A 22,097-nucleotide genomic window follows, 5' to 3' on the forward strand; every position below is an offset into this window, starting at 1 on the left:
TAATACTGATGACGAAAATGATTAAGAATATTATTATTCAAAGCCAGCAGGTAGTCTACAGATTCATTTGAGCAGGTTTGGAATGCATAGGGTGATTTCAGGGGTAATATAATCTCCTTGCTAATTATATTTGGCTTGGGTTTCTCCTAGAACAACTGAACTATAGGTTGTATTCATTGAGTCCACACTGGCTGCCAGCAGGGACGGGAGCCCTGCAGTGAACTGAGTGGCAGGGGAATGCCAGTTTGGGATTTAGCATTTGTTAAAGAGGCATGTCCTGTGGATAACTTAGACTTGCCTCTTACAGACCAAATACCAGGCTCATAGCTCTGGGAAAGCCTAGGAGGCAAGGGGCTAGCTGCTTTGACAGCCCAGAGACCCTTCCTGCAGTATTTTATTATTATTTTTTTAATCCTCATTTTCCATAGATCATCAGATAGAGTGGGAGGGAGGGAAGGAGAGAGAAAGAGGGAGAAATAAGCATCGATGTGAGAGAAACACATCAACTGGTTGCCTCCCGCATGACCCGACTAGGGCCAGGGACGAACCACAACCAAGGTACGTGCCCTTGATTGGAATTGAACCCCCCACTCATTGGTCTGCAGGCCGATGCTTTAACCTCTGAGCCAAACAGGCCAGGGCTCCTGCAATATTTTAAGTGGTCTTCATTTAGTTAATACTTCTACTACTGTTAATAAGAATTTCAACAAATGAAGTTCCTTAATTATTTCATTTATTCCTCCCCCCCAAACTGGAATAGTTGAGGAAACTGAGGCACAGAGAGATTAAGCAACTTTCTTGAGGTCACACAGTCAGGAAATAGTAGTCCCTGGTCTAGAACCTAGGCCTCTTGATACCATATCCTGCAGTTCTTCCAGTGTTGCCTGCATAGTTGACTCTGTGATCATAGTGTTGTCATGACTTTTTGAGAATTGAAGGGGTTTCACTGACCATAGAGCAGAACTCAGGAGGAAACTTGGAAGAAAGGAGAAAAAGGAAAGATTAAGGGAGAGATGTATATAAGGTCAATTTTTTTTCTTGCCCTTATCACTCTCCTATGCTAGTTTCAGGCACCTGACAGGAGTTAGGCATTTGGTTTTAGAGCATGAAGGTCAAGAGTTGATAGCAGAGAAGAGGGGCAGCTGTGTCTGTATGGCAGCGGGACTACAGAGAGAAGGCAGACTTTCAGTAGGAGAACAAACACTGGAAATGGCCTTGGTTCCCCTGGGGGCAAGCTGTGGCCCTGTCCCTACCTTGCTGCCGAAACTTGATCAAGGCCCTTTCCCACTGGGCCTCAGTTTCCATGTCACTAAAATGAGCTGTGGATTCAATAGAAGAACCATGTTCTTAAATGAAATTTGAGCCAGAAGCTTCTATATGAAACAGGAAAAAGCAGAAGTTGTCCAGTTGGGATGGGCCTGGGACAGCGGGGGAGGACAGAGTGTAGAGTTCCAGGCAGCCGTCTTGCCAATGAAAACCTTAGTCATCAGAGGAATTAGAATTAGGAGCGTGGGGATGGCTCTGTCCAGCTCAGCCAGACAGCGTGCGGGATAGGACAACCTTCGGTGGGAGAGAGGGGCTGTCATTTAAGTGACCAGGATTGACAGAGAATCACCTGAGGTCAAAGATGAGAGTACTTTGGAGCTCTGCAGCATGCCTTTCCCCTTCTTCCTATTTTACAAGTGAGAAAATTAAAGCACCGAAGGGAAAGGGACTCGTCTGAGGTTCAGTGATAGGCCTGGGATCTTGACTCTTCAAATCAGGTCCTTACCCCCTATAACCCGCTACCTGTGCTACAGGGTGCTGGCTCTGTGCTCCCGTGGCTGGATCACAGACCTGAATGTGCTCAGGTTTGGTTGGAGAAAGTGAGCTGACAGAGAGGCTGGGAGAAAAGGGGTATTATGTAACCTCTTGGAGAGGAGCAGACCTGTCAGCAGCTCTTGGGGTGCCAGGCATTGAGATGGAGGTGGGGGAGCACAGAATCTCCTGCAAACTATATTTGTTCTTCTGAGGCAGGGAGGCCTGGATGCAGCCCTGTGCTGCAAGGCCATCCACCCTCGGGGCCCAGAGGAGGCCAGCACTGAGCATCCATACACAGCTCTGGGAATGGTCTGACAGTTCTGATCTCTGCCTGCCTGCCTTCATTAGAGGACGGGCAACTGTGCACCTCCGTGCCCATCTGGCTGCAGGAAGGATGTGCTAAGAGCCCACCCCCCACTCCCTCAGATTGTGATGTCTAAAGGCAGCAGCTACTTTTAGCTGTACCTCCCACAGCCGCTCCACCCACTCACTTCTTTCTCCTCTCTCCATGAACCCTGCTAGTTGGCAGGAGGTCTGGGCAGTGGGTGCTTTGGCATTGGGAAAGTGACATGGGGTGCCAGGCGTCCCTCAGAGAGGCTCTGATAGGCCTGGCATAGTGGGAGGGCTCAGAACAAGGGCAAAATGACGAAGCTGCTTTGTGCTTTGGGCCCAAAGGGAGTGGAAGGATTTATTAATTTCTTCTGGACCTTGCAATCGGCTGAGGTGCTTTTCTTGAGAATCCAGGGTGAACTATACAGGAGGACTGAGGAAGATTTATTGGACAGAATGTGCGTAGATAGTTTCTCTACTTGAATTTAGACAAAAGCAACTGGAGCTAGTGGATGCCCCCTTGATTTTTTTTTGACTGTCCCTCTTGAACATTGTCTTACTCTTTGCACTGGATTTTGCATGGTCTCACTTGATCTTCTCTGTGGCCCTGTGAAGTAGGTCGGGCAGGGATTATCTTCATTTTACAAATGAGAAAAATAAGGCTCAAAAACTTGTCATACAGTGTTTGATATGGGCTCAAGCTCTGGAAGTTGTAGTGCCATTTAAGATCATTCCAGACAGCTGTATCTTCTAGAAAAGGGGTATTACAGCTGTCCCGAGTCCAATCCCCTCATTGTAAAAGCTGGGGAACTTGGCACAGACAGAGAAAGGAGAGAAAGGACTCTCCCATGAAAACACAGTGTGTTTGTGGGAGTATTTGAGCTAGAACATTGCTTTGCAAGGGTGTGAGTTTCTGGACCTGTGAGACTTGTAAGCTTCTCTTGTCTGTCAGGATTGTCAATGGAAACCTGTGTGGTGTGATGAAAACCAAAGGGTTACTGACCTAGCAGTTTGGCCTTTTTTAGCTCTGTGTCCTTGGACAAGTCACTTAGCTTCTCTGAGTTGGTTTTCTGTTCATTGGGACTGATAATCTGTGCGAACTTTCTGAGGCAGAAGTCTCTGGGTGACTGCTACAGTTGAGGGGCCTGACACTGCTAGGCCCTCTGTTAAGGTTTTGTTAATGAAAGACACACACATGACAAAAGAATGGCTGCAAGTATGAATTTAGTTGTCGGATGACCTTAAACAGATCCATTGTCTTTGGGCCTCATTTCTCTCCATCACATCATGGAGGACTCTCTTTCACTCCCCGCCCCAAGGGTAGAAACCCGATGATCTGGCCCATGTCTTCTGTTCTTTGTGGGAAGCTAGAACTTTTTTTAAATAAGAAGCTTCCCTCCCCCCAGCTCCATCCCCCCACCTGGCCACACATACGATGCTATGAATAGCAGACTAGCTTTCTCTCTCCTAGCTCCTGCAAAGCTAAAAGAGAAATCTGGAAGAAAGCCAAAGTTAATTGTGTTTTTATTTAGTGCCTTCTCAAGTCCATAAAGCCAGAACCACCTAGGCACTTGGCAATTAAAAACCAATTTTTGGCCCCCAGGTCATTGGCTAGGATTTGTGGTGAACGTTAGTGGGTTTTCATGATATGATTAAGAGTTGTGTTAGAAATAGCAGTCTCTGAACAAATGACCTACTTAGAACAAATACACACTCTTCACCTTCATCTGCATCATTTTGTTTGGAAAATTCTCATTGTTCCCAGGGCAGGGTGAGAAGATAACAACTATTGTATAGTCTCACTACCACATTGGTCTTTCCCCCACAGTCCTATGAAGTGTGGAAGGCCAGGATTATTCTGCCCATTGTATGGCTAAGGACATTACAATTTAGAGAACTGCTTTGATTGACTGAGATCAGTGCTGACTCTTAAAAGCAGTTGTGTACTAGGAAGAGCCTAGTATAATGGGATAGCGGTTGTCAACCCACCCACTCCAAATGGCTTTAGGCAAGAGTTTGTTTTAAAGATGCCTCTGCACTTTGTTTCTAATTAGGTCTTGTTATAAAAGTTGGTCAAGCCCTGGGTGGGTAGCTCAGTTGGTTAGAGTATCATTTTCATACTCCAAGGTTGTGGGTTTGATCCCTGGTCAGGGCACATACAGGGATCAACCAATGAGTGCATAAATAAGTGGAACGACAAATCGATGTTTCCCCCTCTGTCTCTTTCTCTCTTTCTCCCTCTCCCTCTCCCTCTCCCCCTTCCTCTTGCTGTAAAATCAGTAAATAAAAAATTTTTTTAAAAGTCAAGATACAGAGAACTAGGCAAATGCCACTAGATAACTCTGGTTAGATTGGGATTGAACCACTGATTGGCAAGTCATATACATCTATTTGATCTACGATAAGTCTGCCCAGATATTATATCATCCAGGGATGCCTAAGAGGCCTTTCCAAATGCAGAAGAGTGGCCCTAGATTCTCTGGCCTTTCATGCCCCTCTTGGAGGTTTTCTGTTTTAAGATTTACCTGGTCATGTTCTTTAAAATTTATTTATTAATTTTTCTTTATTGATTTTTAGAGAGAGGGGAAGGGAAGGGAGAGAGAGATAGAAATATCAATGAGAGAGAACATCGATTGGCTGCCTCCTGCATGCTCCCCACTGGGGATCCGGCCCACAACCTAGGCATGTGCCCCAACCAGGAATCAAACCAGTGACCTCTTGGTGTATGGGTCGATGCTCAACCACTGAGCCACACTGGCTGGACTGTTCATGTTCTTGAAGACAAGGCTTTGAGTCTAAAACTGGCTCATTACCATCACTAGTTCCTCTAGTCAACCCCAAAGGATGGGGAAAAATGCTTGGATAAATCCTATCTCATTTTGCCTGAGCTTTGGTGAAGATTTTATGTCTTTGAGACGTTGTCCACTATACTCCAAGTGGCTCAGGCCACTGGGAAAATGAGTATGGAATGGCCGGTTTAGGGGGTCAAGTAGGAACTTGCCCAAGGCTAGAGGGAACTTAGCTAGGATGTGACATCTGTAGGTGCTAATCCACCTGCACATATCTGTGCAGTCTTTTTTTTTTTTTGATGGTGGTGGTGTGAGGGACCACAGTTAGGCCATGGTGCTTCAACTGTGAGGAAGTCTACAGATGAGAATGAGAAAGAACCTCATGGTACTGCTAAGGAAACAGGCCTAGGGAGAAACAGAAACTTGCCCAAAGTCTCAGATTTAGTCCCCAGCCCTTCTTCTGTTTCTCTTTTAAGCTCCTAGCTGCTAGACTTCATAGTGGCGAGGCCCCGTGTAGAAATGGAGTGGTGACTAGGCCTCTTGGGAACAGCATCTATGGCCACCCTATTTCAGGAAGTGACAGAGATGGACTTTGAACCCAGGTTCTTTGACCTGGTTAGGAGTGGATTGATCCAGGTGTCTTAGAGGAAAGCTGTTAGAAAAAACAATTGTGGGAGAGGAAAATGGGTTCAGCCTTGCTGTCTATCCGTGTCCTCCATGCATACCCACACATACACACACACACTGTCAGTCACATGTGATGCACACTTAAGACATATGTGTGGTGCGTTTGGGAGGTACATGGCCCACACTGGTGGGGTTCACTTTTACATTAACACACTTGGAGCACACACATTCAGTTAGCCACGGGGCATACTCACACTTAACACATACTCAGCGTAGGCAGGGTACACGCATACAGAGATGAGGTATGCTTATGCACATGTGTGTGTGTGTGTGTGCATGTGGACACACATGGATTCATATAAGGCACAAGTGCACATCCATGGGTCACATACACATAGGATATACATCCATGTGGGGTGCACTGAGATACCTACTCAGATCTGCTCTTACACCCAGGACACACACACGTATCCTTGACATACACACTCCTAAGGACTTGCATGAACCAACAACCCTCCCCCCATGAGATACATTTGAACATACCTATGGGACACATTCACATGCCCCCCCACAGCTCTATGAAGCACACTGATGCAGAACACATCCTACCCCTAGGGCCGTCCAGCTGTTCCAGGCTTCCAAGTGGGCACAACAGGGCACTGGCCCCATCTGGTGGGCCTTTCCCAGTTTGCTCTGGCTCCCCCTTGCCTTATCTTTGAAATCAGGACTTAGCAGTGAATTCGGGAATTAAATGGATACTCAAGGTGGCATGTGTTATAGCAGGCTCCTCGAGGCAAGTAAAACTTAGAACTGAGTGGTAGAACTGAGATGTTAAGTTAATAGGCAGATGGAAAAAAAAAACCGGAGAAGCTAAATTGACGCTGATCAATGTAGAAAGCTTGAGCCTGCTCCTGCATCCCCCAGTCCACTTACAAACCATTATGGAAGGCTGTGATTGTCAAGTAATGTCCTGGAAAACCTCAAGTAACGGAATATTAAAGTTTGTCTTCTTGGAAATTAATGAACAATTTGGACCTGAGCCAGTAGATCTAAATTGCGGGTGGGAGGCAAAGTAGTAGGATGCAGAGAGCAGTGCAGAGGCCCAGACTCTCCTGGGTCAGTGGTGGGTGGAGAGAACAGCCACATCTTTAATGACCATAGCCCTGCCCCTAGGCGTAGCAGCTTGGGCCATCTGGCCCCACTAATGAGGGCCTGCTATTTTTAGTTTCTCAAGCTGGAAACCAGGTCGGGGTGTCCTAGGGAGGCCTTTATGGCCCTTGCTACCAAAGGCTGGGGCTGGAAGAATGAGGCCCTAGATGGGGGTCTAGGTGAAGGGTAGGAAGCAGGGAGAAAGGTGGCCAAAGTGTGGCAGGTCTGCCCTGGAGCAGCGGCCTCAGAGCCCGCCCCAGTGGGTTACAGTTGACTGGGAGCCTCCTGCCCGTTTTTCAGCTTTGGACGGCAAATCAAGAGTTCTAGTTGCTCTTCTGCTTCTTAGGGTGCGCCTCTATCTGGGTTTTCTTTGATCTATATGTAAAACAGCATTGCCTCCAGATGCCGGCAAGGCTCACATAGGCTAAGAGTTCAGAAAAATGCTTTGGAAATGTACTTGTTCTTTACCTACACAGCTGTACCTCCCCAATCCCCGAAGCTGGTCTCTGTATCCACCAGCAACCGGGCCTGACTCCTATCAGAGTAGCCATAGAAAGAATAGGCCAAAGTGGGGCCAGAGGAAGGCAACCTCATGGGGTCAGGTTGGTCAAAGTTATGCTGGGGCCATCCCACCTATACAGATGCTTTTCAATGCCAAGTTAATTCTTTCCACAGAATACAGGTTTGTGACATTTAGTTGGTCGTATTGGTTTGACTTCTCAGGAACCCTATCTCGTGAGGGAAAGTAAGGGACATCAGGAGCGGGGACATCTTCCTAAAAGTCCTGGCACCTGCAAGAGGAAGCAATCTGGAGTGCCTGTTTTGACCCTGGGAGAGTTCCTAATTCTAAGTTTTGTGCTCAGAGTCATTTTATCTGCTTTGTTGAAGGGGGTGGGTCAGGAACGAGATTATGTAGTCCATGTTCAGATGTTTCCTCACCTCCTATGTTGTGGGCTAAGTTCTTTTGAGCCTCAGTTTTCTGGTCTCGAAAATGGGCTTCACTATAAAGTGTCAGGACTGGTGGCTATAAGAATTCATGACTGAAGGATGCGAAAAGTGTCTTGTAAACATGGTTGAACTGTTTTGTTGCTGTTTGGATTGTTAAGAGTTCATCCATGTCGTGATTACAGGTGGTTTGGAGGTAACCCAGGAGCGTGTCTTCATTGTATTTCTTCACTCCTTCCCTCTGCCGTTTTTATAAAGCCAGTATTGTCTCCATTTTACGGATGAGGATACTGAGGCTCAGAGAAGGAAGGGACAGTCTGAGGATACAGGATTAGGTAGTAGTGGATTTGGGACTAGGAATCATGCCTTCAGACTCTGTTCAGTGTTCTTTCTACGGCCCCAGGCTACCCTGCAATGAATTCCATTGCTAACAGAAGCTGATGATAGCAGCTTAAACTAATATATGTAAAATCTCGGGTTTGTGTCCAACACATAGCAAGGAAGAGGGGCTCTCTGGGGCTCAGTTTTCCACAGCAGTGTCCTGCTCGCCCACCAGAGACACACTGACTGACCCTTCATCCTTTCCACAGCAGCTCACGTCCCACGCGTCTCCTGCATGTTGGAAGCAGTGAAGCGTTGGAGAAGATGCTAAGCTGTTGTGAACGGGAATTGTGCTTCCCGTTTAAGCCACTTCAGGAGGATCCCTGAAGACACTTGATCCCCCTTGGCCCCTACCCCCGCCCAGCTTCCTGGGTGCAGAAGCCCTGTGTGGCCGACCTGCCCAAGGGATTAGGCCAAAGGTATCTGAGGAAATGTTGAGGGCACTGATCTGTAGAATAGTTTTCCAACTCCTGCAGGATAAGATAGTGGAAATCCAAGAACCAAAACCGGGAGAGTCCCTTGAGACCATCTGGCCTGAGTCTCCTCTGGCCACAGTGTGGACATTAAAACCTAGCTGGGTTGCCCTTTTCTCCTTGATTGTGTTCTTCCTTGTATACCACAGACTCAAGCTGGGCCAGATTTCCTGGCACATTTCTAGCTTGTTTTTATTTACTTTTACCCAGCTCAGGAGAGGGGTGGGTAGTCACACTGAGATAAGGTGGTGAGAGGAAGGAGATGGAAGAATTTGTGTCGCTCAGGCCTTGGGTGCGAGGCATTGGGAAAGGCTTTTTGTGTCATTCTTTATCTGTTCTGCTCCTACATTATTTTCCTATAGCCTGCTGATTGGCTGTGGGAGTTGAACCCAGTTCGTTGCTATTTTCACTGGCTCTGCTGAAACCTGTAGAATGATTACAGCACTGGCCTTTTGGGGGGGGGGGGTTAGACAAGCAGTGTTGGGGCTAGGGAGAAACTGGAGGATAACAGGAGAGAGAGAGACCTTCTGTTCAAGTTTGAGAGCCCAGAGAGTTTTATAGGGAAGGCTTCGCCACCAAAGCCCTGCCAAGAAGCCGCCACCCAGTTTCTTGAGCAATCTGGACCCCAGACTCCTCATTTTAAAATGTTTTATTTTGCAATAGGAAATGCATTCACATGGTTCAGAATTCAAAAAGTACAAGAGGGTGCACAGTGAAAAGACTTCCTCTGCCAAGGCCACCAGTGAGGCCTTTAGAGAAATGTTCTGTGGATATATAAGCATCCAGGCTGACCTCAGACATTGTGGGTTCCATGCCAGACCACCACAATAAAGCAAATGTCACAACAAAGTGAGTCACAAGAATGTTTTAGTTTCCTAGTGCATATAAAAGTTATGTTCACACTCTTCTGTAGTCTATTCAGTGTGCAGTAACATTGTGTCTTAAAAACAATGTACATACCTTAATTGCAAATGGCTTTATTGCTAAACTGCCAACCATCATCCGAGCCTTCAGCAAATCGCAGTCTTATTGCTGACGGAGGGTCTTGGGTTGATGTTGATGGCCACTGGTTGATCAGGGTGGTAGTTATTGAGGGTTGGGGTGGCTGTGGTGATTCTTAAAATAAGACAACAATGAAGTTTGTCACGTTGATTGACTCTTCCTTTCACAATGTCTCTGTAGCATGCGATGCTGTTTGATAGAATTTAACCTACAGTAGAACTTCTTTCAGAATTGGAGTCAATCTTTTCAAACCCCGCTGCTGCTGCGTTACTAGGCTTATGTAACATTCTAAATCTGTTGTTATCATTTCAACAGTTTTCACAGCATCTTTACCAGGGGGAGATTCCATCTCAAAAAAACCTTCAATTTGTTAAAAAAAAAAAAAATCCAGTATCTGCAAAGCAAAAGAAATGGAAGCACAATAAAATGAGGTATGCCTGTATATGAATAGTCCTCTTTCTCTTTTATATGGTAATATACTATACACACTGTTGTATATCTAACTGTACCTTGGAGGTTCTTTGACCCTGTGGGGGTGTGAGGAGGTGCTGTGCAGAACACAGGTTAAGAGCATTGCTTCTAGGGTAAAAGGACCTGGGTTTTGGTTCTGGCCCAGTGTGACCTTCAGCAATTACTTTCTCTCTCTGAATCTTGGTTTCCTTATTTTAAAACGGGTGATGACATAAATTAGTATAGGTAAAAACAGATTTGTCTCTGACAAGCAAGGAAATATTCAGTAAGTGTTAGCTATCTGTTATTGTTAGGGGGAAAACCATTACACTGTGAGTCAGAGGATCTGGGTTCTCCTCTGGCCCTGCTCCTGGGACCGCTGAGCGACTTCTTTGTTCCACTTGCCCCCTCGTCTAAAATGTCAGGTCTCATCCCTACTCTGCTTATCTCCCACAGTTGCTGGGACAATCCAGTGAGCCAACGAATGTGAAATAAATGTAAAAGCACCTCAGCAACTCTGAGGTGCTGCCCACGGAGGGGGTGCTGCTCAATCTTTCCATCGAAGCTTTTCGGATAGCTTGAACCCAGCGGCCGGAACTGGGTAGAGAAAGCAGTGCCCTTTCTGCTGCCGGGGGAACCCAAAGGCCATTTTTGTACTAGAGTTCTCTTCCGGGTGGACCTATCCCATGGCAAAAATTGGAAATAGTCAAGTTTTGTCGCCGACCTTTCTTATCTCGCCCCATTCCTTTCTCAGCTTCCTTGTTTCCATGTCTTTTTCTAGTCCCCTCTGTATCTTGTCACAACCTATGTGTAAAAGCAAGGCAAGAGCATCTGTCAGAAATGGCCCCAGCTTTCCACGGGATACAGCCTAGTCTCACCAGCTCAAAGAGGAGCCAGAACTGGCTGCCCAGGTTTATGCTGCGAATAAGTCACCAGGCCAGGCGTGGAGCTCGTTCTCTCCATCCCGTTTGTTCCTACCAGCATTGGCATTTTGGTGTGAATCTGAATTCAAGATTCTGTAGCAAGGACCCTGGTAGTGAGGGGGATTCCGGAGGTATCTCCACTTACCCTGCGTACCGAGGTCTTCTTACCCCTTGACTTCCAGGGTCAGATATGTTGGGGTCCCTGCTGACTGCAGCCCCGACGGGGTGGTCTCTGCGGGGCGCAGGGAGGAGGGAGCACCGGAAACCGGCGGACACAGCGATCTGCACAGTGAAACTCAGGGAGGAAATATTGGAAGTTCTTATATTTCACATGATGAAACTCATTATTATTTAATTTCTCTTTTGTGGATATTTTGGTAAAACATACCGCATTAGTAGCATTTAGATACTGGGGGTAGGTGTTCATTTTTGTAACCAATTGACAAGTTTTAGTACAAAATCATTGACAACCATTCTTCTAAAAGACTGTAGGCTTGGTTTCTAATCTGAGATCTGCTGTCGACTAGCTCGGCACATTTGGCAACGGCTCCCCACCAGAGCCTCGGTTTTGTTCTCTGTACGATGTCAGACTGAACTAGTGTGCTAGCTTTTGGGAGCCTCCGACCCTGAGCGTCTCTGAGTGTAAGCATGCACTGTCTTTCAGGCTCTTGAGCCCCAGTCAGCGTCCAGAAGAATCGGTTCAAGCCCTAGCACCTTACTGGATGCTTTGTCCTTCAGTCAGCTGCCTTGGGTCCCTTCTCTTCTCCCACCTTCTCCACGTAGCCCAGACAGGCAGACGCTTCTCTTACGTAACCCTGGCTGACCTACTTGAAGTTCTTTTGTTACAAGCACAACCACTTTTCCTGTAGTCATAGACCTGATGCCAACCCTCCAGGGCCCTGAGGTTGGATTTTGCTTCTCTTGTGTCCTTCCTGGCAGCCTCGGTTTAGACGTAGCATCCTTGTGTCTGAGTCTTTGGTGACACCGTGTGAAGGGAAGTCAGAGCAGCCAGTTTGACTCCCCAGGGGCCTGAACTGGTGGCTGCTCACTGAACACCCCTCAGCCACCATTTACTATGTTGAGAAACTAGGACTGTGTTGGATTTTGTCAAAAGAATCATGGCCCACCTTTGAACAGGAAACACTGCTGATGGGGACCAGAGGCCCTTCTGAGTGCCTTGGCAAAGGTCTGTTCTCTCACAGTGAGCCAACAGGCGGAGGGAAATCAATAAGCCATTGGAAAACATCTTCCACTTTCTGATTAAATACAGATTTCCTCTTTGGGCTGTAAGGACTCCCCAGGAGACAAATACATTCTCTTTGGAAATGCATACCTAGGCTCAGAGCCTTTGTGAGACTGTGTCATAGATGGGCGTGCTCAGTAGACTTTAAGGTGGTTTAAGTTGATGGAAGCATATTTATTTCTTCTGTCTCTTCTCCGGACACAGGAGCAGGTCACCCTTCCCCTGACTAAATGCTGTTCCTGTTCTAACCACCAGATGGCCACATTTAAAGATGAATTAGAGAACTAATAGCTCCAACCTCTCTTCTTCTCTGCTCCTCCCCCCACCTACAGCCTTTCTTCCCCTACAAGATTTTAACACGACATCTGTCAAATGGATAAAAAAATGACTTTTCCTTCTTCTGTCCGCCTTGCCCACCCACCCTCTGGCTGTGGTGTTGATGACTACAGAACTATGTATGTGGGAGGCATGGAGGACAGTTTCTTCATGTCGTTTGAGCCCCCTCCTTCTACCCTTCTGTAAACCTAGAGGAGCCCCACCCCCACCTCTTCCCAGGAAACTTGGAGCTGGCCTTCAAGTAACAGTCCAGGAAAAGTTAAGGCTCCCAGGGCTGGTCCCAGTGGAACCAAAGGAAGAAATTCAAGAACCCAGGTACGGGGCCTAAGATAGGGTCACCTCAGGAATTTGGCACTCTTTGAGCCCCCCGTCTCTCCCCTAGGCTTTTCCTGGCATCTTTCAAAAGTATGACGGCAACAAGAAATCCCAATGGGTGCCTGGAACTTAGCACCCAAAGCAGGTCCGTGAAGAGGGCCATGATGCCCAGGGCAGGAACATTTTGGAGACAGGTCTCAAGCTGTCTCAAGAGACACGTAGAGGTCAGGGTCACCTCCAGCTTGCGATGGCATGCTTCTGATTATTCATGGAGAGAGGATTGCTGAGTCATTTTGTTTTGTTTTGTTTTGTTTTGTTTTGTTTTGTTTTACTAATAGTTTGTCTCTTAGAATATTGGAGCTGACTTGGGAAGATTGAACATAGCTCTAGGAAATTGCTTCTAAATTGTTGCGTGGAGAGATGCTTTGAGTTTTCCATTAGGGCCATTGAGGGGGCCTCAGTGCTGAATGTCAGTGTCAGGGCAGGAGTGGGGATGCAACAGAGCAGTTTCAGATAGCCTCTCAAGGCAGGCTGGGGCAGTCCTCCTGACAAGCTGCTCTAATTCCTCAGCCTGCCTGGAACCTGACGGAAGAAGCAGCCAGGAAACAGTTTCAGACATTCTGGTTTCTTCTGAGTCGTCCGGTGCAGTAAGAAGAAATTCTTGTACTTCAAACTCCAGCTGTAGCAAGTTTAAGACACTTTGTCTCAGTATGATGTATGATTCAAAATTACTCGGGCTGTTTATCAAAAATGCTGGGGTGCTTTCGAGCAGGGTATCTGTGGACCACACACTGAGAGACTTGTGTAATGGGTCAGAGCCCCCTGGGTGATGCCAAAAGATCCCAGAACAACTTGACAGTAACTCTTATGTCCAAGATGTTGTGGAGATAGATACAAGCAGATGTTGATGAGATTTGGAGGTGCTCTAGTGTGGGAGACTTTTCTAACCAACAGGATCATAGTTGGTGGTCCAGAAACATGTCTTCCCCCTGGTCTGTGTAATCCTTGGCTCATTTGGCTGCATTTTTCTCTAAAGAACTTGTTCCCTCAACAAGACCAAACTCTTTAACTATATGACATTTAGGGCAGCAGCTGGGTGTCACCTCAGAAACTTCTTGGTCTACTGCGTTGAGCGAGTGGCTGAAGTTTCACAACAGAAGAGTCCACTGCTGAGGTTCAGACCGAGCAAGCAATTGCCCTGATATGTTTGGCCACTGTTATAGCTGAGATCACCTTGTAACTTCCTTTGAAAGAGGCACAGAAAAAGGTGCCGGCCTTTGTTATTCTGTAATGACTGAGAAAGTGTGCTGGATGCTTTGTACCTTACAACACTTGTCTGTGTTTCCCAAGCTTTTAGGTCCTGGTAGGTGTTTGCTGGTTTGCAACCAAAGTACAAACTGGCCTCTGGATCTGGTGGTCTGTCTTGCTTTTGCTGAGCCTGATCCGCATCTAGACTCATCTTTCCAGATCAAGCTAACGCAGCTTCATTTAATGTCTTCCAGGTGCGGCTGAACACAATAGTAGATCTTTCATTTTATTAAAGTGAAAAACGGGTGGTATGATGGGACACTGAAGGAAGCCAATGCCTAATGACTCACAAATCATACTCCCTAACTAGGAAAGAGATTGTTATGTCATGAAAAGAGATGTTTTTTTTGTGTGTGTGTGTACTTCCTTTAAGTATATTTATAGTCATAATCACTTGAATGCATTAATTATTCTGCTCAGAAATGAAATTATTTCGTTATGGGCCATAGCAACACCCAGATTAAAGCTGAAACCAGCCAGGTGTGAACTATTGTCACAGGGAAAAGAAAATGCAGTTCTTCGTGGGGTTTGTCTTACCTGGCATCTCTTCTCTTTTGCTGATGACCATTAAGCACCCGTGCAACTCTTCAACAAAACCCAGCCCAACCAGGGAGCCATCTGGCCACAAATCCTACCAGCAGTAGATTGGCCCGTAGGCCACCTGGTACATGCTAGGCAAACAATTTCCTTGGCCCCATAGAATATGCTGCAGTCTTACAGAGATGTGAACTCATTGCTGTGATCTGCCTCAGAGCTTTAGTGGTTGTAGGGCCCAGGTTGTAGACATTTAGATAGATGTTAAAAACAGTGCTGCTTATTATGGATTAAGTGATATTTTAGATCTACTGGTTACAAGTGTACATTCTGGTTGTTAGGACAGTAACACTGGTTGATGACTTGAATAAATCCAAGTTGTCTTGTTTTCTTCTTACCCTAGATGGAAATGAATGAAAGAGGCAAAAGGTGAGAGGATACAGGCTGGAGTCACCAGGGATAACATGGGTGGGCCAAGATCACGCAGCTAGGAAGAGGCAGCCTAGCTCTAGAATCCCTGCACTTAACCATGGCTAAAGGCATGGCTTTATCAGCGTCACAGAGGTAGGAGTGCATCTGCTTTTGCAAGAGACTGAGTTTGTCCAGAGTGGAAGGTCCCTGCCAGGTTAAAGATAAGAGTTGGACACTAGGCTGGGGAAAGCAGGGGGGTGGGGTGGGAGCAGGAAGGAGGGGGTCAGTGGGGGGAAAAGGAGGGACATCTGTAATACTTAACAACAATAAAATAAAAACATAAAGGCTTCAGTTGGTTAAAAAAAAGATAAGAGTTGGATCCGTGTGTGTGGGGGGGTAGATTAAGGAGAGCTTTGAGGGATTGACAGTAGGGAGTTATTGAAGTTTCTAGAGCATGGATAGTGGCACCAGCAAAGACGTTTTGAGAAATATGCAACTAAGGAGTAGCATGAGGAGGAGAGAGGCCTGTGGGCAGCAGGAGGGCCAGGTGCTTGGCAACTTGAGTTGATAAGGGCCAGACCTAGGATAGGGCATTGGAAATGAAGATAAAGGGTCGTAGCTGAAAGACACGTGGAAGAAGGAACACAGCAGGCTCAGAAGGGTTACGTGAAATGAGAAGAAGGGGAATGGTGGCATATGATGAGTTTTATATATGTTTTATTTGAGGTGACAGCAGGCCATGGAGTGATATGTGGGGCAGGCAGTTAGAGATATGGGACTATAGGTGAGTGGGAACAGATGTCATCAAAAAGATGATTTCTCTGAGGAGCTACATAGAGAGAACAAAGAGCAAAGGTCCCCATTGATTTAAAAATTTGTTTTCTTTATTGATTTCAGAGAGAAGAAGGGAGACGGAGAGAGAGAGATAGAAACATCCATGAGAGGGAACATCGATTGGCCGCCTCCTGCATGCCCCCCACAGGGGATTGGACCCACAACCTGGGCATGTGCCCTGACTGGGAATCGAACCAGCGACCTCTTGGTGCATGGGTGGACGCTCAACCACTGAGCCACACCAGCTGGGCGCCATTGACTTTTGAATGGGGTGGTCAAGGGCTAAAGTTGGAAACCCATTCCTCAGCCAGTTGGACCGACTTGTACTTTATTGTGTCACTAGCAATGCCTGAGTGGGTTAGATTCAGGAGGGGACTAGTCAGCTCCAAGTTCTCATTTCCCTGAGCAGAGAACAGTACAAACGTCCTATGGAGCACGTAGGAGGGTGAGAAGAAATAAGCTGCAATAATACAAATCCTGTCTTTGCAAAACTGAGTGTTAGTGTCAATAGAAAGCAAGAACTGGAAGGCCCTTGAGTGGTCATCTTGGTGGTCCAGGTCTATAACTTGACTGATACACTGAGGCAGGTAAAGAGACCTGTCTAAGGTTCAGTGAGTTCCTTGCAGAGTTTCTTTCAATATCCAGTCTTTGCTGTATACCATAGTGTCTCCTAGAAGTTAACAGCCTGGGCCACACCTTTCCAGAAATGGGGAGGATTGTTGCCCTTGAGCACTTTGGGCAAGATGGAGTCTGTTTACAAGGCTGTATTGAAAAGACATCTGGTTTATTCAGGGAAAAGCATAAAATCTCAGCCTATTGGTGCTTAAAGGGAATGAAGGCATGGCTTTTGCTTTTGTCTATGCCTACCTGTTGAGGGAGGATACCTTTTGAGAGAATGGGGGCAGGCACCAATTGAATAAAAACCCACAGAGAGGCAAAGCCCCCTTATGTCCCTCTGTTTCCTTCTGTGAGGCTTCTCGTGGCAATTGGCACATTTGCTATTCTTCACAACACAATCCTTTTTTTTATTTTTCTTTGTTAACCTTTCCACCTTCTGCTTCTTACCATTGGAGCTGTCATATTCCTGGCCGCCACCCAAGCTAATTAAATAAGTATTTGGGGGATGGTACTGTTCAGCTCGCGGGCAAGAGGAAGACAAGTGGTATGGCTCTGGAAAGCTGGGTAGAGGCTGTCATCTCAGTTTGCTTTTTTTTCCTGAGTTGGCAAGGCCTGGCATTAGGAATGCTCCTTACACGCCCCCAAATCCTTTATTTCGTACGTACCAACCACTGAGGAAGGCCTTGTAGACAGACAGGGAACCAAACCTATGGGGTGGCATGAGGATTGCTGGGGAGAACGAGGCATCAGGAAAGGCCAGGGTAAAGCCTAGACTAGGGAGGTCCTCTAGGGCAGTGGTGCACCGAGCGTGGTCCCTGAACCAGCAGCACAGGCATCACCCGGGAAGTGATTTGAAATGCAGTTCTCAAGCCCCTTCAGGCCCACTAAATCAGGGACCCGTGGGGCCCAGCATTCTGTTGTAACAAGCCCTCAAGGTGCTTGAAAACTGCCCTGGGTCATTCACGGGTCTCCAAGGAAAGAGAAACCAGCCGGGAGCCCTCTGCCTTCTTGACAGGCAGTGTTGGGGATTGGCCAAAGCAAAGCTGTAGAGTAAGTCTGAGCAGAGATTCAAATTTGCTACACCAGCTACTCGGTGGTTGACTGTGAGCGGCTTGGTTAACCTCACAGGTTATCTTCAGTAAAAATGGGGGTGCTAATGCAACCTTAGACAGTTATAGGGATTGAGATCAGGAAAGGAAGTCTGTTACCCAGTGCCTGGCTTGTTTTCAACAAATGATGTTTCTCTCTCTCCCTTCTTCCCTTTCTTCCTTCCTGTTTTACTTTCTCCCTTCTTCCTTGTCTTCTTTCCTTCTCCCTGAAAGTGCCCACTGGCCACTCCAGGTTAGCTGTAGACACCTGCCTTGTTGATCAGAAACCAGCCTTAGAGGTCAAATTCTGAATGCCCCCAGGGTATGGTGCTCATATGTCCAGGTTAAAGGTCAGGGCACATGGGTCAGATAACATGTATATATTTTTTGGGTCAGTGGGATAGAATATTCAAAATGAGGGTTGTCTTGGGAAATCTATATAAAAAGGAATAGGATCTCATTCCTTCTTTATGGATTATATTATGACTCTTCTCCCTCCCCATCTTCTTGTTCACATCCAAAAGTATCTTTGGTGTGGGAGTGCAGAACACTGTGTGTCCCACTCACTAGCAAGTCTGAGCAAGAACCATCCTATATTTGGTGCTGCACCTGAAACGTCCTGGGGACTGAGAATTATTTTGTTAGAAGTCACATCAGTGCTGTCCCAAGGCCAAGAGCCATTTGGGTGCCTTCCTGGAGTAACTCAGTAGTACCTCCTGGCTTGATGTTGGGCTTGCAGGCTGAAGGGGTTGAAACAGATGGGAAATTGGGCGTTGGAAGGGGAGGGGTGTAAACCAGTTTAAAAAATAAAGCATTTAACCCCTGACATAGCTATTCCCAAATGGCCTTTTCTTGGCTTTCCTCTCTTAGAGCTCTGTACCATTTGATAATTTGATCAGCTCCTGCTGCTTGAAACTCTTGACCTTGGCTTTTGTGAGACTGTACTCCTTGGTATTCTAATTATGTGCTGACAGCTCCATTTCGTTTTTGTTCCTCTGGATCCTCTTCTTGTCCTTACCTCCCATTGTCGCTGTTTCTCTAGGTTTCTGGCCTTCTTTCTAAGCACTTTCTTTCGGGGCAAATTCCTTGGTTTCCATGATTTCTTCTGGGCCGTTGACTCTTAAACCTGGATAACCACTTCCTCTAACCTCTCTTGATCTCTAAATGTACCTGTATGTCCTGCTGGCCCCCACCTTCAGCACGTTAAAGACAATATTTGTCATCTTTCTTCCCCTCCCAAACCAGCATTTTCTTGTAACTTACCCTCATGCTTTAATGATCACATTTAGGATTGAACCCCCACACACACCAAATCAGTTTTGACCTTCTCATTTTCCTCAAATTAGGTTTAACCTTCAAAGAGACTCCAGCTCACCTTTTCAGCCGTCCTTCCACCCCCAACTGCCCTTCACCAGCCCTTTCCAAACTTCACTACGTTTGCCATCAAATCCCGCATAGTCCTCACCTCTGAGACTTTATTTAATGTCATTCATCTGCCTCAAATGCCCTTCCTGTTTGCTTCTCTAATCTGTTACAATACTACTCATTCTTTTTTTAAAAATATGTTTTTATTGATCTTTTTAGAGAGAGAGGAAGGGAGAGCGAGAAACATTGATGTGAGAGAGAAACATCGATCGGCTGCCTCCTGCACGCGTCTCACTGGGGATGGAGCCCACAACTTGGGCATGTACCCTGACTGGGAATCTAACCAGGACCTCTCAGTCCATGGGACGACACTCAGTCCACTGAGCCACACCGGCTGGGCAGTCCTACTCATTCTTTCAAGCCTATCTTTAGTGCTCCTGAACACTCTTCTAGAGCCCAGTAGCCACATATGACCCTTCCTTCCTCTGAAGTCTTGAACTAGGCACTGGACACCAGCGCTCTGCTCACCCTGTCTATGACTCTGCCTGTAAGGCAGGTAACTGTACTTTTTTGCATACCAATTACATGTTAAAAGTTTCATTTTGGTTTGTTTCTTAGGCTTCTTGACTGTTCCTCACCTCCCTTTGTCATTGCTACTTTCCAAAGTAGCAAAGCCCAGAATTGAAGCTAGGTTTGCCTGCCCTTACCCACCTTTGCATACTGCTTGAAGGGCATTCACTGTTGGTACTGGAAGGGCCTTTGATCATCAGGTAAGGACTATGGCTGAATCACAGTAAGCAAATCATTGATTGAGCGTTGGATGATAAATGGATGAGCAGAGAAAAGTGCATATTTGTGAAAAAATTGCAGCAAGTTAAAAATCAATCCTGTACACAAAAAGGAGATTTAAAATCCATTTCCAGCCTCAACTTAGTTTACTTTTAAAAGAACTCAGCGGATGGGGGGAGGAGCATCACCTCATTCCTGCTTGTATCTGTGACTAGAGAGTACAGGAGCCCCACCTAGCAGCTCCGGGATTAATCCTCCTCTCATTATATGCAGACACATCTATCAACTCTTGGTTCAGTGTTGTATACCTCATGAAGTAAGTGGGGGTAGAGATTTATTCCCATTTAATAGGTGAAGAAACTGAAACCCAGAGTCAGCATAATTTATTAGAGCAAAAACTCTTTAGCCAGACTGTGCCAGCATTTTAATTATGGTTTCAATACTTATTAGCTGTGTAAATTTGGGCAAATTATTTAAACCCTCTGAGCTTTAGTTTTCTCATCTGTAAGATTGTCATGATATTAGTCTCTCCTCAAAGGGTTGCCGTGTGGCTTAAATGAGTTAATGTGTGTGTAAAGTGCTTAGAATAGTGCCTGACATATATCAAGTACTTTATATCAGCTAATTTCATCACCATTATTATACCTTTGGCAAGTAGTAGAGTGAGGTCTTCAATCCAGGTGTTCTTTCTCTACCTTCTCTATCTATGGTGTTATGTTGGGGCAAAAATAGGTCCAGGAAGTGGGCCATCTGGTGACCATAGGCAAGTCATGTCTGCTGGAGTATACCTGATTTATAAAACGAGGGCTGAAGGGTGCTGGTTTTTGAAGTGTTGTGTAGTACTGGCTACCATTGATTCCAAGGAGGCCTTGACATCAGGCTTGCCAGTTGGTTTGTCGTCACTGGGTGCTGAATTGGCTGGTCCAGGGCATAGCTGGGTTGTCTGACCTGAGGACCCAAACAGGTCAGATGGACTAAAGGGGTATAAGAGTGAGGCAGCTACTCCTGGGAGAAGCCAAGCATGGAGTCCCCAGTAAGAAAAGTCTACTGTAGAAAGAGCGTAGGGAGTGGAATCAGCCAGTCCTGGGCCTAGGGGTCCTCAAACAACATCACAGATAGCATCCTGAGCAGGGGTTGGTAATTGATGCCAATATATCCTTTTGACCCTTGATAAAGAGCCAAGAATATAGCTTTAAACCATGAGCCCTCATGGTGCCGTGAGTTGGTGTTGTATGTGATTATTGAGCTCTAGCAACACTCAGTTGGGACCCACCTTTGGCAGGAGAGGGGAGACTTCTCTATGAAGATTTATTTTATTGAGGCCAGTGACCAGCAATTCTTCTCCACTGATGCTAGAACAAGAAGAAATTGACTTGTAGTATTTAATTGGAAAAAAGCAAGTTTAACATAAAAATAATTCTCCTCACAGGCAGGAACATCCTTAAAGGTGGCCATTCAACTCTTTTTACTTGGGTTCTTTAAGAATAGGAGCCATCTGGTTTATGATATAATGGATGGAGTTCTATGAATTCAGTATAGCTAATTAGTAGACATTGTTAGTCCAGTGTGATGGGTTATAAGACTCCATAATTTATTAGTTGTGTGGTTGGCCAGAAGACCAGGCCACCTCTCTGAACCTGTTTCCTCATCTTTAAATATGGGTGAGAGTGAGACCCACTCATTCCTGAAGGATCCAGTGATGCAGTAGATGTGAGAACACTTTGTAAAGCATGAAGTACTTGAAAGGTGGTGTTATAAAATGTCCTATTGGAAATCTCTTTTATGCCCATGCTGAGGAGCTCCCCTTAGACCTTACCTTCTCTGGAAGCACAATGGCTAGAAACCAGAACAATGAAGGATGCCCCAGGCAGGAGCTGACCAACAGTGGTTGACCAATGTGTGATGTGTTATGCATTAGCCTCATGACCATAGGGTTATTATCTGGCTGTTATGTTGGAAGGCAGACCTGTGATACAGGATGTATGTTCCATATCCTTTGTCTGTTGTCTTTGAACTATTTTGTCACTGGTCTTGTGGAGCCATGTTGCCTTGGGGAACCAGTCCTTCCTCAAAGCTGTCTGATGGAAAAGGTGACTTCTAAAGGATATGTTCAGAAATTCAGTGCTGGGAAGAGAGCACTTGAGTCCTTTGCCTGACGGGCCATATGTTCTCAATTCTGGAATCTGTTTCTGCAAATGCCAGGAAGACTCATGGCCCGTACTGGCAGGAAGCAGTTGTGGAATAAAGAGAACAAATAACACAGTGGTCAGGATGGTGGCCAGAAAGAGGCAGACTGATTCCCTACCCCAGCCTCATCACTGTGCTTAGATGAGTGTTGTGAATATGAACATGTATGTGTTCATGTAGCAGAGAGATAGATGCCTGCC

At 46.2% G+C, this 22,097-nt stretch overlaps 1 protein-coding gene across 5 annotated transcripts in view; it reads left to right on the plus strand.

Annotated features, from left to right (window-relative positions):
- The window catches only part of ARHGEF9 (Cdc42 guanine nucleotide exchange factor 9), a 235,354-nt gene that overhangs the window by 111,403 nt on the left and 101,854 nt on the right, over positions 1 to 22,097 (plus strand). The window lies entirely within an intron of this gene.

Source organism: Molossus molossus, unplaced genomic scaffold, assembly GCF_014108415.1.
Source record: "Molossus molossus isolate mMolMol1 unplaced genomic scaffold, mMolMol1.p scaffold_m16_p_2, whole genome shotgun sequence".
Classification (NCBI taxonomy): domain Eukaryota; kingdom Metazoa; phylum Chordata; class Mammalia; order Chiroptera; family Molossidae; genus Molossus; species Molossus molossus.